Source organism: Cupressus sempervirens, chromosome 7 (assembly GCF_028749045.1).
Source record: "Cupressus sempervirens isolate cs-2001-9-10 chromosome 7, ASM2874904v1, whole genome shotgun sequence".
Classification (NCBI taxonomy): domain Eukaryota; kingdom Viridiplantae; phylum Streptophyta; class Pinopsida; order Cupressales; family Cupressaceae; genus Cupressus; species Cupressus sempervirens.
Window position 1 is genome coordinate 234110591 of NC_143124.1, and position 18161 is coordinate 234128751.

Sequence of the window (18161 nt, forward strand, 5' to 3'; positions counted from 1 at the left end):
TGCCATGCCACTTGCGGCATCACATCAAAGAGAGGCAAAATGTAGACACCTAAAAACCTTTAGAAAATAAAGTATTTTTATTTTTTGAAAATATTTTGATGACATCATCATTTATTAATTAATTATTTATTTAATTAATTTATTTATTTTTATGTCATTAAATCCCTTTATCTTAATTAAAATATTTAATTAAGGAATCCCTTCCAAAAATGTTTAATTCTTATTTAAACATTATTTCCTTATTTAATAATTATTTAATTAATAAATTGACCAAAAAACCCAAAATAAATAAAAAATTTATTTTTTGCCCAAAACTTGGCCAATTTCCTTAAGACCACTAACCTCTTCCAAAATCTTCTAATCCTTCTTTAATTTTAATTAAAGGCTAATCCCATCATTTCCTACCCCTAATCCCAGCTCAAAATATTTAATTAAGATTAAATATTAATCCTCATGTTTATTAAAAAAGTTTTAATAAATATCTCCTCAACCCAAACCCTTGAAATAAATAAAACTTTATTTATTTCCTAAAAATCTAATTTATCCTCATCCTAAGAAGTTCTAAACTCTTCTAGAAAGTCTTCATCCTCATCCTAGGAAATTCTAGACTATTCTAGAAAGTCTTTATCCTCATCCAAAGTCTAGACTCTTCTAGAAGATGTCTTTAAACCTAATCCTAATCTCCTCCTAATCTTGTCACATTCCCTAAACATGGGTTAAGAATTACTAACCCAAGCCAAAGTTAACAAATATCTCCTCCTTCACCCACCCTCATTAAATGCCATCCACTTGCCTATCCCTAAGCTAATCTTAAACCATCCTAATCCATCCTCTAATCATTTGCACAAGCCTAAGCAAGCTTAAAACCCTACTAATCAAGCCCAAGTCTAAATTGCTCTCATCTCCCTCAAAATATCTCAACCATAAAACTTTATGAAGCCCACTAGGCCATAAATGACTCTTCCAAGCCCTTTTATTGCTCTTACAAGTCATTATGAGGGTCTTTATGAAGATTTTATCCCTTGAGCCTCCTTTGTCGACTCATCCTTCCCCTTTCCTCCATCCTCTCACCATGTGACATGTGTCACTCTTTGATTGGCTGTAAGGAAGCACAATCCATGTGCTCTCCTCTCATGCAATCTGAGCCCTCCATAAGCTTTTTCTCATCCTTGCATCTTAGCCCTCAAGCCTCTTGCCTATAAATTGGATCCTTCCCCTTTGCAAAATAACACAATCCATGAATTAAAGTCACAATGCCATTTTAAGAAGCCATTTTACATCAAAACCATACACTCACACCCAAATTCCAACTCCATTTGAAGCCCTTTTTGAAGCATAATCTTGAGCATACATCCTATCTATTTAGACAAAGCCACTCAACAAGAGAGCTTCTTATTGAGAGAGCCCATTAATGGCTCATATTCTCAATTGAGAGCTCATCTTAGTCTATCTTGAAGTTTATGAATTTTGTTTAGTTTGTAGAAGCTTTATTTAAATTTGGTTTCTATTAGCATACTCACATTGCTCATATACACAATGATCTTTTTTTTTATTTCACATTGGTTCTTGGATCTATCTAGTACTCTCACATTCTAGAATATGATCTTCATCTCTTATGGTTTTGAGTTTCCTTCAGGGTTTTTTTGTTTCCATTGTGCTATATCCTTTTTTGTTTCTTTTTCATGGATGGTCCTGATCAAAGGTCTCCCAATCCCCATGGTTGATCCAACATCAACTCTATTTCCTTCCCTGGGATTTTTCTTTGTGGTTTTCCATTTAGCATCATTGACCTAAGAAAGATGAGACTTGGGCCCTCACAGGTGGGGAAAAAAATTCAACAATACTTGATAGAGAGACCATCAGGGTTCCCTTTGTGACTGGTGAGCCAATCCCCAAGTTAAGGGGTGGAATGCAAGAGTTAAAAACTCCATTAGCCACCATTTATTTGTTCAGCAGTCCTCCACCCATATGAAGTAGTTGTAGGACCTGCATGTCAACTATCTCCCCCTCTTCATGTACAAGAATGCCATTTTTGATAGTCTGATCACTTATGATCTCCTCACCTTGACCATCATCATTCACTTTCACAGGGGTTTTGACTTTCTCGCCATATTTATTAGGGGTTCTTTTCAGATTTTGAAGATTTTCCACACTTAGTTTCAGTAAAAATTATCACTTCTGTATTCTTGTGGGTTTTAGATGTGGCAAACATTTTAGCTATTTTTGATTTTCCAACCACCTTTACACCTATTGAGGGGACTTTGTTCTTGAGTTTCTCACCCTTCAAATAATCCAAAAACAAATTACTAGAACTATTAAATTTTTGGCAAAAGGGAGCAGCATTCTCATAGATTAACAGTTGCGACCAAGTACCCCATTTAGTCTTCAGATCCATTATAGTTGGTAAGGGTTTGTTCATACCCACATTCATACAAATCCTAAAGAAGTCTAGTTTAGTCTTTGAGCTAGTCATTGAATCCATTTTAATGAACTATCCAAAGGAGTTACCAATTTATCTAAACACACACTTGTCCCAAAATTTTGAAATGAGCCCATATAATTGTATCTAGACCAAAGCATTTCTATAACTTGATCACACTCTAAGTTAAATCTTGGTTTCTATTTTGCCAGCAAAAACTAGTGTTTGCCAAAATTCCATGATCCCGACATGACTGAATCCTATTCTTTTTCAATGGTGAAACTGAATAGGAAGAGGGAGCCAGCCATCATGGAGATGGATACCAAAATCATTAGTTTTCACTTCATCGAGCACCATTTTCTAACCATATCCACCATAGGTCAAAACAAGATAAAATTACCAACAAGGCATAGGGTAAACCCCAAGGAAATCAAATCTACCACCAGGTAGTGAAATCAAAGGTCTAATGGGTCCTAAGGAACACATGGGTTTCACACTAGAGTCCACAAGTGTCTTAGATCCTACAATAGCCCCTAACCAGTTTGACTTTGGAGTTACCATTATTTTAGTTTCCATCGTGCAACCGCCCAAGGGTTTAGGGCCCAAATAGCCATAGTCATCAAGAACGATACAGGGATCCATTAGGAAAGGAATGTCCTCCTAATGTAAAATGTAGCCATTTTGGGATTTAGTGACTAGCTCCAAATCTAGACAAATTGGGGTCAGTTCCAGTGGGCAGGGTAAAGGCTGAGGGGGGTTTCATCCCTCCTAAGACTGAAAGGGCATGGAAGCAAGAAGAAGGCTAGGAATGGTAAGTTGCAGACCAGGTTGGAAAGAAGTTTTTAACTCCTATGGTTATTTGACTACATAGCCATCTAGCCCTATTTCTAAAGTTATTGATGCAATCTCATACCTATTATTATACTACATAGTGGTAAGAGAATTATGGAATATGTTTGATCTATCTATACACATTATCATTCTTGTATATGAGATAATACTTGGAAATATTTGAAGTCCAAAAAAAAGAACTCAATACATTTCTATCTATTTTATCAATTAATTTTCCTATATATATTAAAATTTCTCTAGAATTTATATAGTTGATCTAGTTGAAGTCCCTTGTCATCCCCTACATGGGGAAAAAGAAATATTCTAGCAACTCATTTCCCTATCCCCATATTTCACTATTTAGAAAACTAGTGGTAACATAGATCAAGATTTAGAGGTCATTGATGTTGTTGGATTGGTGATGTAAGGTTTCCTTGCATGATAAGGTCCTATTGAATTAATAACATAGATGATTTAAATTAGAGTGTTTGGGTGGTTGTATATGTGCTCTCTATCTCACTCATTCAAGATGTTATCTTACAAAAACTTAACATCTCTAAAGTGTATAAAAAGGTATTGAAAGTAGACATAATTTTGTATTGTCTAAATTACACTACCTTTTTCATAAATTCTAGTGAGACTTCTGTTGATCTATATAATAAGATTATGAGCATAAAGATTATACTCTTCCCTCTACACTTGGTATTTGGGCTTAAAAAGATATATAAAATACCTTCTCATAATATTAACACTATCTCACAGAGGAATTCAAACCTAGGTTGAGCTTGTTGCACAATAACTATAGGACTTACAAGATATCCTCAATGATTTAGGAGGTGCATCATGCATTATGTGAATAATCCTTTTGAATATGGATATTGTTAGAATCTAAAAAGATTGATAACCCAGAAAACTAGTGCAAAGAATAAATATCTGAACTATGAATGCAAATGATACAAAATCAAAATAGCAACATAGAGTTAGTCTCCAAGAGAGTAATGCAAATGCTGGAAGAAAAATAGCATTAAGAGGATGCAAAAACAAGAGATTACAAATACAAACTAGGTAGCATGCTTATATAGACTAGGAAGAGGGAGGAGGTGGCAACACCAACCAATGAGGAGCAACCATCTATCAGACTAAAGATAGCAAAGTATCTTCCTAAGATAGATAATGGATGCTCATATGTAGGAAGGTGACACCTCACAACCACTTTCTAAATAAGACATGCTTTATTAACCTAAGCAAGATTATTAAAAGTATAGGAAAAAACTAGCAATATAGGGAAGAATAAATAACCCACTAGGAAATTAAAAAAACTACACTAACACCCCCCATAAGCGAAGCTTAGGTGGATGTAGAAATTTGTCTCAGCAAGTCAAGCCTAATGAGGTACCCATGTACATAAAATTCCCCCAAAAGAGAGAGAACAGAGACTCTCCAAAGAAAATTAGGACTCCAAGTGAGAGGAAGAGGCCCCCCAAAAGATGAAGCACCCCACACCCCTAGCAAAGCTTAAAAATTTTGTCTGGTAGATCCACTTACATCAAACAAGTTTTCTTCCCTTAGGAAAAGGGACAAGATCCCAAGTGTGGTTCCTTATCAAGGAAGTATACTCTTCCTACATAGCTATATCCCACTCAAAAATACTAGAAGCCTCATGAAAGGACTGTGGATTTGAGGTAGTAGCAATAAAGATATGTAGAGCATCCTAGAATTGTGAATTAGTCTGCTTGGTGTCTGATGGATCCCCAACCCAATCACCTACAAACTGCAAGGTCTGTCTAGCCCAAAGTGGACCAGAAGATGGAGAATCTAGAGGAGAATCATCAACCTATGAATGATGACTAGGAGGAAGGAGGTGAGTCCTCTAAATCACTCTCTACATCAAAAGTGTAGGTAGAAGACTGCTCAAGTGAATCTGACCCATTAGAAGATCTATCATGTATTCCAAGTGACTCCAATGTCAAAATAGAAGGCAACCCTATGACCATGCTCTACTGGTTAAGCTGATGCATGTAGTGGATGTTAAGATGGCCAAACCGCTCATGCCATAGTCTTCTCACATTGTTAGAGTGAGTGAGAAAAATAGTCAAAGGAGGATCAGGAACAAAGTGAGAAAACATATAGAGTCATGACTGATGATCTACTCTCCCAATTGCAACTGTAGAATCATTGTATAACTCACATATCTCCACTAAACTAGGAGTGAACTCAACTTCCTTGCCTAAACTTGTGTGAGTGATCTGGTATACCGATAGGAGATTAGTTGATAATGAGGGTACATAAGGAACATCATGGAATGTGCCATCCCCCACATCAATAGACCCTCTCCCACACACCTCAATAGGAGCGTTATCACCCATCAAAATAGAAGGCATAATACATGGCTCCAAGGATGCAAGTTCTTCCTTAGATGAAGCCATGTGGTGTGAAGTACCCGAATCAAGAATGCAAGTCGATGGTGAGGAAGCAACTACACCAAGGGCCTTGCCCTTTCAGTTCCCCTTATTGTTTTATTTTGCCTTGTTAGATCCTTCATTTGAACTTTTTTTGGCAGACTTAGGAACACTAATATTATTCTTCTCAAGAATGTGTGTCAAGTGATCAAGTTGTTTTTGCAAACATTTATGTTCATCATGACTAAGACTTGTACAATAGGCACATTGGACCTTTTCTTTCTTAAGCTTATCATCCTTGGAAGACAGGGTATCAATAGTTGCTTTTGAAGAAACTAGTATATGATCCTTCTTCTCCTTGCTATTCTTTTGTTTCTTGTCCTTACTATTGTTGTTACTACTTTTTCTTTTTTGTTCTTTTGTGCCTTGGTTGGTAGCCAAAGCATGTGACTTAGAGGATGTAAGAGTGCCCATCTAGATTAGCTTGTCCTATTCTCGAGTGAAATTGATAGAAAAATCATCTAAAGATGGCATGGTGAATTGAGTACCAAGTGCACCCTTAGTAGCATAGAAGGTAGAGACAAACACAGAATATTCTGAACTTAGCTTAGAGAGAATACTAAGAATTAGTTGTTCATCTTTCTTTTCGATTCCAAATTTTTTTAACTGGAGCCTTAGTGATTTTAATTTGGTGAAGAAATCTTGGATTGTCTTGAAATTTCTTGGACTTAAACTAATTAGTTTATTTTCCAACATATGACCCCTCATTGAATCTTGTGTACCAAATAATGTTTCTATCTTTAGCCATATTTCATTTGGTGTATTCAAAGATTCAATGTAAAATAGTAAATAACGAGAAATAGACAAACACAATGTTCCATATGCCTAATCACATTTGTTGAACCACTTAGGCTTATCTTCATCTTTAGAAGGTTTAGTTTCAAGTCCCATAGTTATCCTATTTAACCCAGCTTTCCTTAAGTGAATTGTCATGCATGATTTTCACTCAAAGTAATTGTATGGAGTCAGGATGGGCATATTTGTTTGATCCATGATGAAGAAATGCAGAGAAGAAATGCCAAAAATAGAAGAGAGCCCAGCCACGATAATGCCCCCTCCCTCTTTTTACTCAATCAAAGAACCCTCCCAAAGAAATATGATTTGGCACTTTATTTTAGTGCTTTTACTACTACCACTTGAAAGAAATACTTAGTGGTCTTGATTTCAATGCATTACAAACCCTCATGAAGAGCATATGTTGAAAATGAAACTTAAGCACAATAATCAAGGAAACAAATAGCACCACTATGATCTACTCAAAAAATCATGCACTTTTAAAAAAAATCACCTCGATACGAGGTCGTATGATAAATTTATGATCCTCCGAAGTTTCCAAAATGAGAACTGTGCATAGTTACGGCCAAGAATCTACAATTTCTAGAAAATTTATGCAAGAAAATTAAAAAACAACTCCACTAGTGTATAGAGCACAAAAAACAAGCCAAGATCATTACAAGAATCATAAAAATCGGAGTCCGTATGAGCAAGAATGAGATATTTGAAAACTGCATTCAAATTTGTGACTGCCAACAGAGAGGGGTACGACTACAGCTTTCCACACTCGATCCTGCAAAATATATAGAATGCATGCAAAATCTAAAAGATACCCAGATGGTTTTTCAAGGCTGTGAACAAAACTCAAAAAGTGTTTTTCTTGCTGATGTACAAATGATGTTGGTGTAGTGTAAATCAGACGCCTTTAATAGTAAAAAATGGCTCCAAAAATCAAGAAACAACCCTAGCAACCAAAATATGACATGCAAATGTTGGATCAGCTTCCTAAGTCCATCAATGGCATCCTAGAACCTGCAATACTAATTGAAAAATCCAAATATGCAAGTTGGTTGTCAAATTTGAGATTGAAACCCCAAAGAAAAATCATTTTTGTCAAAACTTTTCTAATTCTCAAGATCATCCAAAGATGCAAGAGAAGAGCATACTTCATTTTTCAAAAGATTGCAATAAAATTTATTAGCCCCCACCCCTCCCCCCCCCCAAATCTCTCAAATAAGGAAACTAAAATCTACCCCCGAATCTCTTAAATAAGGAAACTAAAATCTACTCTTGTAGATAGAAAAGGTTTGATACCATGTTAGAATATGAAAAGATTGATAACCCGAAAAACTAGTGCAAAGAATAAATATCTAAACTATAAATGCAAATGATACAAAATCAAAATAGCAAGATAGAGTTAGTCTCCAAGAGAGTAATGCAAATGTTGGAAGCAAAATAACATTAAGAGGATGCAAAAACAAGATATTACAAATACAAGCCAGGTAGCATGCTTATATAGACTAGGAAGAGGGAGGAGGTGGCAACACTGACCAATGAGGAGCAACCATCTATCAGACTAAAGATAGCAAAGTATCTTCCTAAGATAGGTAATGGATGCTCATATGTAGGAAGGTGACACCTCAAAACCACTTTCTAAATAAGACATGCTTTATTAACCTAAGCAAGATTATTAAAAGTGTAGGAAAAAATTAGCAATATAGGGAAAAATAAATAACCCACTAGGAAATAAAAAAACTACACTAATAGATATTTAGATCATCCTACCATTTTTTCCTTACCAAAAAAGTTGGTCTTTGTCCCTACATGGTAAAACTTTTAATAGTATGTAAACTAAACATTCTAGAATAATATAATTACTTCCTTTTCCAATGCAAAAAATTATGTGAATATAAAAACCTTGAATCTTAGATATCTATAAATTCATCAAAAAAATTCAAAGATGAAAATTCCTCTTCTACTACCTCCAAATAATAATATACATACTTAAATTCCTTATTTTTATTTTATATATTTAAATTATAAATTAATATTTTAAAAACCCTTAATTCAATTTTAAGCTTTATATACCAAAGACCATCCATATCATGGGTAATTTGTCCTTAAAAGCATTTCCAATTAAAGAAATTAATAACAACCTTTGAAACAAACTATTTTAAGAAGAATAGAGTTCCCAACACCTTGAACTTTTCATGACCTCACGAAGGAAACTCAACACTGCCATAATGTTATTCTTTTAAATGGAATACGATATTTTGGTAGAAACAAAATCATGATTCCATGGTTCCTTTCGGCAAATAAAATCTTAAAGTTTTGTTCAAAGTAACTAAACAGGTGAAAGATCACAAGAAGATTCTATCTGTGTCATTATAATAATGTAAATATGATGAGAAATGGATATAACAGCAGCACACAAAAATAAAACAAAGCAAAAATAACAGTAGAACAAGGGAAAGTAAATCAAGACATCTGTGATGAATATAATCTTTACTGCACTTGTATTTCTTATTGCATTCACAAACCACATAGGCTATGAATTTATAATCTTCTCATCATACGTCTAGAAAGTTCTAAATAGCTATGATAAGCATAAGAAGGGTACATTCTAGAGTTCTAGACTGTATAGGTAGAGACTTCTAGATTTTATAATTAATGCTCAGCTACCAAGCTATCAAATAAACATTTTTGTAACAACCCCCCATAATGTTTATTTGGAGAGAGTAGAAAAATCTTTAAGTTGCAATAGATCTCTAAATTTCATAAATTTTACAATAGACAATGCTTTTGTAAATATATCAGCAAGTTGATCTTCTGTTCCACAGAATTGAAGCTCCACCTCTTGACATTCAATTAGATCTCGAACAAAATGATGATGTACTTTTATATGTTTGGACCTTGCATGATATATCAAATTTTTTGCTAGCTTGATAGTACTTTGGTTATCACAACATATTGTAGTTGGAGAGTGTTGTGGATGGTGCAATTCTTGAAGTAATTGTCTAAGCCATAACGCTTCTTGAGATGCCTTTGATGAACCAATGTATTCAGCTTCAGTAGATGAAAGTGACACCATTAATTTCTTCTTGTTGCTCTATGAAATCGGTCCGGAACTAAGATGGAAGATATATCCTGAAGTTGACTTTATTTCATCAATGTCACTTGCATAATCAGACTCTGTATATCTGACTAAAGTAGGCTTTCCTCCATATTTATATTCGATGCCAAGTTGGTAAGTACCCTTAATGTATTTTAATATTTTTTTGGCTACTTTCCAATGTTCAATGTGTGGATCTGCCATGTACTTGGATACAATACCAACCACATACACAATATTTGGTCTAGTTATAGTAAGATACAAAAGATTTCCAACAGGCTACCTATATAATTTTCCGTCCACTTTCTTTTAAGTAGAGTTAGTACTCAACTTCAGTCCTACTTCACATGGTGTATTACATATTTTACAATCATTCATATTGAATTTTTTGAGTACATCAAGAGCATACTTAGTTTGAGAAAGCATAATGCTTCCTTCATCTTGCTATACTTGCATACCCAAAAAGTAGTGCATTAGTCCTAAATCAGTTATTTCAAAAACTTGTTTGAGTTGATATTTAGTTATCTCAATATCATGTGTGTGATCTCCTCTAATAATCAAGTCATCCACATATAATAGAATGATAACAACTTTATCATCATTATATTTTACATACGCATCTGGATCAGCTTTACTTCTTTTAAATCTAGCATCTAGAAAGTACTTATTTATTTTTGAGTACCATGCCCTTGGTGCTTGCTTAAGACCATAAAGTATTTTTCTTAATCTACACACTAAATTTTCTTTAGCATATTTAATAAATCTTGGTGGTTTTTTCATGTAAATTTCTTCCTTTGAATCACCATGCAAAAATGCACTTTTTACATCCATTTGAAAAAATTTCCAACCAAACTATTGTATGAATGGAAGTCATCTTAGCTACTAGAGCAAAGGTTTCAGTATAGTCTATACCTTCTTCTTGTGAGAAGCCCTTAGCCACTAACCTTACTTTGTATTTTTCAATAGCTCTATCTGATGTGAACTTGGTTCTATAGGTCCACTTGCAACCAACCATATTTTTTCCTTCTGAAATTGTTGTTAGTTCCCATGTTCCATTCTTTATCAAAGAATTGTATTCTTCTTGCATAGCTGCTTCCCATTCATCTTTTTCTTTTACCTCTTCATACATGCTTGGAGTGTCAACTTGCATCACCTTGGTCATGAGAGCATTGTTAGCAACTATATTTCTAGGACCTTCTTGATAAATTTCTTGGATGCTTCTAAATTTTCTTGGATTTTCATTATCACTTTCACTTGATTCTTCTGTCGGAGTCTCTTCCCATGTAGTAGTTTGCACACCTTGACTTTGACTACTGGTAGAATTTTTTTCATCAATCAAAATTGGAAAGAAAGATAATGTTGGAGAGTTATCATTCTTAACATCTTTATCAAACCATACATTTCTTTTAATATAGATTTCATTTGTTTTGGGATTGTATAACCTATATCTTTTTGATTCCTCATTATATCCAACCATTATGCACTTCTCACTCTTCTTTTCAAGTTTGCTCCTTCTTTCATCAGGAATGTGAGCATATGCATTGCAACCAATTTTTTTTAAATGAGATATTGTAGGCTTTCTTCAACTCCATGCCTCTTCTAGTGTTATGTTCAAAACTTCCTTAGTAGGTGTTCTATTCAAGATATATACGGCAGTGTGAACTGCTTCGGCCCAAAATTTAGCTTCTAGATTTCTAGAATGAAGCATACACCTAGCCATTTCTATTATAGTTCTATTTTTTCTTTCAACAACCCTATTTTTTTGGGGTGAATAAGAGATAGTTGATTCCTTTTTTATGCCATGTTCTTTACAAAATCCTAAAAAAACCTTATTCATGTATTCAATCCCTCTATCAGTTCTTATTATCTTTAAATATTTTTCACTTTTTTTTTCAGTTAAAGCTTTAAATCCCTTAAACTTTTGGAGCACTTCATCTTTCTTTTGTCGAAAATACACCCAAATTCTTCTACTATAATCATCTATAAAGGTGAGGGCATACCTTGATCCTCCAATTGATGGTGTTTTAAAAGGACCCATTACATCACTATGAACTAAGTGTAAAGGAGTTTTTGCTCTCCATGATTTACCTTGATGGAAACTTTCCACATGTTTTTTTCTCATTGCGCATCCTTCACATACCTTGGGGCTTAACGATATCTTTAGAAGCCCATGCATCATTTGTAATCTCTCCATAAGCTTGAGAGTTTGAAAATTGACATGCCCCAAATGCTCATTCCATAACCTACTCATATCATCATATTGGGCAATAGCACACATGTTTATCTCCACATTTAGAAGTAAATTCTTGAAACTTATATAATTCATTCTCCATTTTACCAATTGCAATAACTCTACAATTATCATTGACATCCTTGACTAAACACTTATCATTGTAGAATTCTATTTTATGTCTTTGACTTGCAATTTGAGATACTGAAAGTAGATTTGTTTTTAATTCAGGGACTAACTTCACATGTTTGAAAAAACCATTATCAACTTTGACATCACTAGTCCCTTTGACTTCTAAAGCACTATTATCCCTCAAATATAATTTCACTATATTATTTTGACTTATTGATTCAGATTGATTCTCATTATGAGACATGTGTTGTGTAGCACCAAAATCAATAACCCGATCATCTTTGAAAGTATTATTTTCTTCAAGTGCCACACAAAATGCATTTTTTTTAGAATCACCAAATTTTGGAGAATTATTTACCTTCTTTTCTATATTTCTTTTCTTCTTGAAACATCCATTTGCCTTATGACCCATCTTGTCACAATAATTACATTTTTATTTAATTTTATTATGATCTATGGATGAAGAACCTTTATTTTCATACTTCAAATTTCTTTCTTTAAATTGATTATCTTGTGACTTCTTATAATATTGTTTTCCTTTCATTACAAATGCTTGGGATTCCCCATCAAATGATTCTTTTTCTTTAACATTTTTTTCTCTTCTTGAACTAACTTAGCACACAATTCTTCATATTTAATACTTTTTAATTTATCTGTGGTATCTAAACCCCTTATAAATGATTGATAATATCCTGGAAGACTTTGTAATATAATTTGAACAAAATCTCTATCATCTATATCTTTTCCAAGAGAACCAAGCTCATTCTTCTTTTCCTTTAACTTACGTAAATGTGGGACTATCTCTTGTGAGCTTGATAATTTCATATTGTATAACTCAGTAGTGAGAGATAAAATCCATACATCACCTGAATTTTGGTATAGATGCTTCAAAATCTCTCATACTTTGACTCCACTTCTCTCATTACGCACTTCCGGAAAAACCTCTTTTGAAAGTGTAAGCTTGATTAGTGTTGTTGCCCTCTTGTCCCTTTTATTCCAATTATCTTGATCCTCCCTTGGATTTGTAGGCCTTTCTTCACTACCAGTCACAATATTATAACAATTTTGAAGAATTACGAGTGATTTCAACATGAGATACCGAATCATAATAATTTTTCCCATTTAATTTAACTGTGGGCAGAGTAACACCAAGTGATTCTATTGTTAAATTCTCTCCTTTTTGGATGAGAATGAAAGATATTTAAAAAAACTTGAACATCCATACTTAAAATTGAAAAACTCTCACCAATTTGTTGAAGAAAAACTCTTTTCTCTTGCTGTAATATTCTTCCTTTGTCACAAGAAATGTTGGTGCTGCTCACTCCCAAATTTTACACCTGCAAGTATTCACTCATACTAAAAACACCACACATACACAGCCCAAAGAACTAAAGTTGCTCTGATACTGTGATGAGATATGAATATAACAGCAAAACAAACAAATAAAACATAGCAAAATATAAGAGCAGAACAGGGGAAAGTAAAACAGGACAGCTCTGATGAATATAATCTTTACTGCACTTGTATTTCTTGTTGCGTTTACAGACCACAGAGGCTGTGAATTTATAATCTTCTCATTATGCCTCTAGAAAGTTCTAAACAGCCACGATAAGCATAAGAAAAGGAACATTCTCGAGTTTTAGACTGTACAAGTAGAGACTTCTAGATTTTATAATTAATGCTCAGCTACCGAGCTATCATATTTTCTAACAAAATATCGTACTTTGTTTCCTATATACTCTCATTAGCAGTGTCGAAATACTTTTAAAATAGAATAACATCTCAATCAGCATGCTTTGTAGCTGTAATATGCAATTACTTCTTTTTCATTGACGAAGGAACTAAGAAAAGCGAACTTCTTTAGAATGATCTTTGTTTCTCCGTTAACGTATGGTATAAACACATTCCTTTGTGCCTTCTCTTTTCAAGGCAATACCCACTTTCACCTCATTTTTATCTGTAGAATTAAAATAATCCCCCCGCTCAGAGAAACTTTTCCCCACTTACCATGTATTCTGATTGACGTCTTTGAGATCGTATAATGATATGGGCCAACTTTTGTTGAAGGCAGCAACAACAGAAAAAATCCATGGCGATTCAACGGCCCCCAGCCGAGGGATCGATCTCAGCGTGTACAATGCTGCAATATGTTGTGCAACAGAAATAAAAGAATGCCAACTTAGAGCAGCTCTAAACAGTATTACACCCGGAAGTAGATATACACTTCTCAATTTGGCTGCAAGTGTTGGAAATCTACAATTCGTTCAAGACCTGCTGAAACTCAATCCTCTACTTTTGAAGGCTACCAATGCCCAAGGAAATACTCCTTTGCACTTGGCTGCTCAGGGTTGTTTGTCCAAAGCTGTGGAGATTCTACTCCAACAACCAGATAATGGTGTGGATGTCAGCAACAACTATAATGAAAAAGCTCTACTCAAAGCCTACGAAAGTGGCAATTTAGACACGGTGAAGGAATTATTTGAAGCATATCCACAAGGTCTAAGTCAAAGGACAACGAGCGGACGAACCTGTTTATATGTTGCAGTAATCAAAGGAAATGAAGGTCAGTCTCTAGAGTTTATGTTTTACTTTGTATATTGATTTCTTATTATTGTATGAGTATTTGAAGCGGATCTTTATGTGTGGGTTTGGCTCATTTTCGTTTCTCAACCAAGTGTTTATTTCATATAGAGAAAAATATCAGTTACAAAGATCTTGGTTGCCTATTTTACAGATCTGGTGAAGGATATATTAGGTTTACCAGATGTTGTAAGAGAGTTAATCCAGGTAAATTACACAAATGGCGATACAGCATTGCATGTAGCTACAGGGAGAAGTTACGTGCATATAATGAGTTTGTTAATTGAGTTTCAACCGAAACTGTGTTATTGGGTTAATGACAACCAAGAATTACCGATTTGTATGACAGCGAAATTGGGGCACCTGGAGGCAGTAAAGATGTTGATAAATTGTCGTCCAGACGCTGTTTAAATTAGAAATAGTTGTGGAATGAATGTGTTGCACTTAGCTGCCCAAGTTAGCCAAGTGGGAATTGTTGATTACTTGAACAAAGCAGCGTGCTTATCAGACATTGTGAACCAGGGAGTTGAGAAGACTCCATACATGAACAATCAGTCAGGGCCCCTTGGAAGTGGAGGAAACAAAGCTGCTCATATTGCAGTAAGCTTTAATGGGAGAGCTGAAATGCCTGAAATCGCCACCAATTATCCTTGTGCAAAAACAGAGGCCTTGGAAAATGGCGACACGCCTTTGCATATTGCAGCAAGGAAGAAAAACTTTCGTGTAAGCTTCTTTTAACTTGACAATGAAGTAAATGAATTAGGTTTTACGAAATAAAATGTTACTAGCTTTTACCACTTTTATTACTACCTAAACTAAAATCTCAGAGTGTACGTTTCATATCAGATCTCTCTTTCAGCAATGCAGCAATTCTTTCCTATAATCTGATCAGAGATGTTTTCATTGGGTTTACTTATTGTTTTATAAGATAAAATGAAGAACCGCCTATTTCTAAAATTTTTTATCGAAAGTTTTTTCCTAAATTAGTAGATTGCAAACAGGTGAGCTTTGGATACACTTCAGTTTTGAGCAACATAATGGTATTGTTTAGATTATTTGGTGCACTAAATTTCAAATGACGTGATACTTTAGATCAGAATGCTTTTCCTGATTATGATAAATTGGATTCTTTTCTAACTTTATGACATTCATGTCTCACAAAGAATTAAAGTAGACTGATTTGGCTTCTTTTTGTTCTGTAACTTTTTTGAAGTGAAAAAGTTTATGTAGTAGTTGAATGGCAATATACTCTATTTTCATGGTACTCTATTTCTATGGATGGGAGGGCAAATTTATTCTGTAACTTTTTTGAAGTGAAAAAGTTTATGTACTAGTTGAAGTAACAGCAAAATATTCTGTTTTTATGGTACTCTATTTCTATGGACAAGAGGACAAACATATATTGATTTTTAAAATTTAAGGTAGATGAGGGGCAATCATACTATTTTCTTTGAACTCTACATAATAAAACCAAAATTGAAAGAGAAAGAATCTGCAGATGTAGACTTACTGTTCAACAAACTATCTCACCAGTTTTTGTCAGATGTTAGTAAGATTGAACCTTGTAGAAAAGTAGTAAACCTTGTAGAAAAGTAGTAATGAATACCCAAATTCAAAGTATCTTTTACATACCTTAAAATTTATTTTGACTACCTTCATGACCTTCATGTGTATTTCTGATGGATCTATCATTTGTCTTAGAACAAATGAACTTGAATATGCAATATCAGCCTTTGTGTGATTTAAAAACATCAAACTCCAACCATACTTTTGAAAGTTATTTCATCAATTATTACCACACACCAACACAGCTCCATGAAAACTAGAGTGGAGAGTATAATTAACCATATCGAATTTCTTCCATATCCTTTACATAATTTTTTTTGATAAATACAAATTTTTCTATTACTTTAATAAATCTCCATTCCAAAAAAATATTTTAAGACTAAGATCTTTCATATAAACTCATTCATAATAACAATTTTGAGCTTATCCTTCATCTTAAATTTACTGCTTATCTACAACAAATCAACATAAATAGTAGTTCACTCTTCTCTTAAAATTATTTTTAATAAATATCTATCTTACTATATCACTTTCCATAAAAAGATTTTTTAACTTGCATGATGTTCTTTTCCTTTACTCAAAAAATCTACACTCCCTGGTTTTTACTCATTCAAAAAGGAGCTTCTCATAACCATTAACTTTGGAATGTCAAAGTTAGTTTTCCAACACAAAAAAAAATTGGTTGATTTAGATTGAATTTTATACTTCAAATAATAATTTTGAAGCACTGAATGATCAATATTAAATTATGTTAATTTATCCTAAATGCTCTAATATCATGGAAATAAGAGCTGAAATATTATTTCCTAAACATGCCTACTTTCTAAACTTCACTGTGCATTATGTAGATGGTGGAGTCACTGCTGCATATAAAAGGCATAAACAAAGATGCTATCAACGAGGAAGGCTTGACGGCTCTGGACATTGCAAGAGAGAACACAGAGCACTATGAATCTCACAAATTAATTACAATGCTGGCTAATTATCCTCACAGGAAAAGGCATTTCCTATATACGTCCCCAAAGTTGAACTCACAAAAGTACAAGAATGCCATTAACTTGTTGAACAAAGCATATGAAGACAAGCGCCAAGCAGAATTAGTAGTGGCAGTGTCGTTAGCCACAATGTCATGTACGGCAGCCTTCACTATACCAGGTGGTTTCCAGACGGAGGTAAACAAAGGAGAAACACAAGAAATGTTGGGTTCTCCGCTTCTAATTGGATTTGATTCCTTTCAAGCGTTTCTCATTTTTTATTGTTTTGCCTTCTTTCTGTCCCTATTTGTGGTGCTCATGTGGCATCTGAGTACACCTCTTACCACCGGAGACAAAATGTTGTTTCTTGGCATAACCAACGTAATTATCTGCTTCAGCTTTGTTTTGACTGAGTTGGCTTTCATCTCTGCTGTGTACTCCATGCTTGTGCACAAACTCAACATGCTCGCTTGGCTCCTCATTGGCTTCTCCATTATCATCTGTGGTTGTGGCGTTTTTCTTTTCATCAGTTAGAGTGTGAAGTTTACAGTGAAGATGGCGAGATTCGACCACCTGCACGGCATGATTTCTCTTGTTCATGATGGTGTGGTTGCCTTTTTGTGGATGAGACTAGAAGGTCTTGGATGCTTTGAGTGCTTGCGCCGGTGTAAGAACAAGTGTGACACTACCCTTTACTCTACTTGCTATCCTGAATGTGGCTCTGCTGAAAATGTTTAGGCGCAAACTCGAAATCAGATTATTCTATGAGTTGGTACTGGTATTAGGATTTCGTAAGACTGCTTTTACAAGTTCCTCAAGGTTTCTTTTCTCTAATGGTGTTCAGACGAATAAACATTTAGGCTACCGGCCGATATCTGCTCTAAGTTTTTATTCTTATGTAGATTTTTGGTTGTATTAAAGTAAATCCTGTAGGCTTAGTGCTTGATTATTACTGTGAAAAGATTTTTTTTATTTTTATTTTTGTCTACAGAGCTTTTCAATTGAATCTAAATATTAATATTGCTTCTTTTAAATCTCTGTATTTATGTACACATTTACACAAATTTTAACAAAAACATTAAAG

At 34.2% G+C, this 18161-nt stretch overlaps 1 pseudogene; it reads left to right on the forward strand.

Moving 5' to 3' along the window:
• Window positions 1–14003: 14003 nt before the first annotated feature.
• On the forward strand, window positions 14004–17845 carry LOC149546365 (protein ACCELERATED CELL DEATH 6-like; annotated as a pseudogene).
• Window positions 17846–18161: the final 316 nt, after the last annotated feature.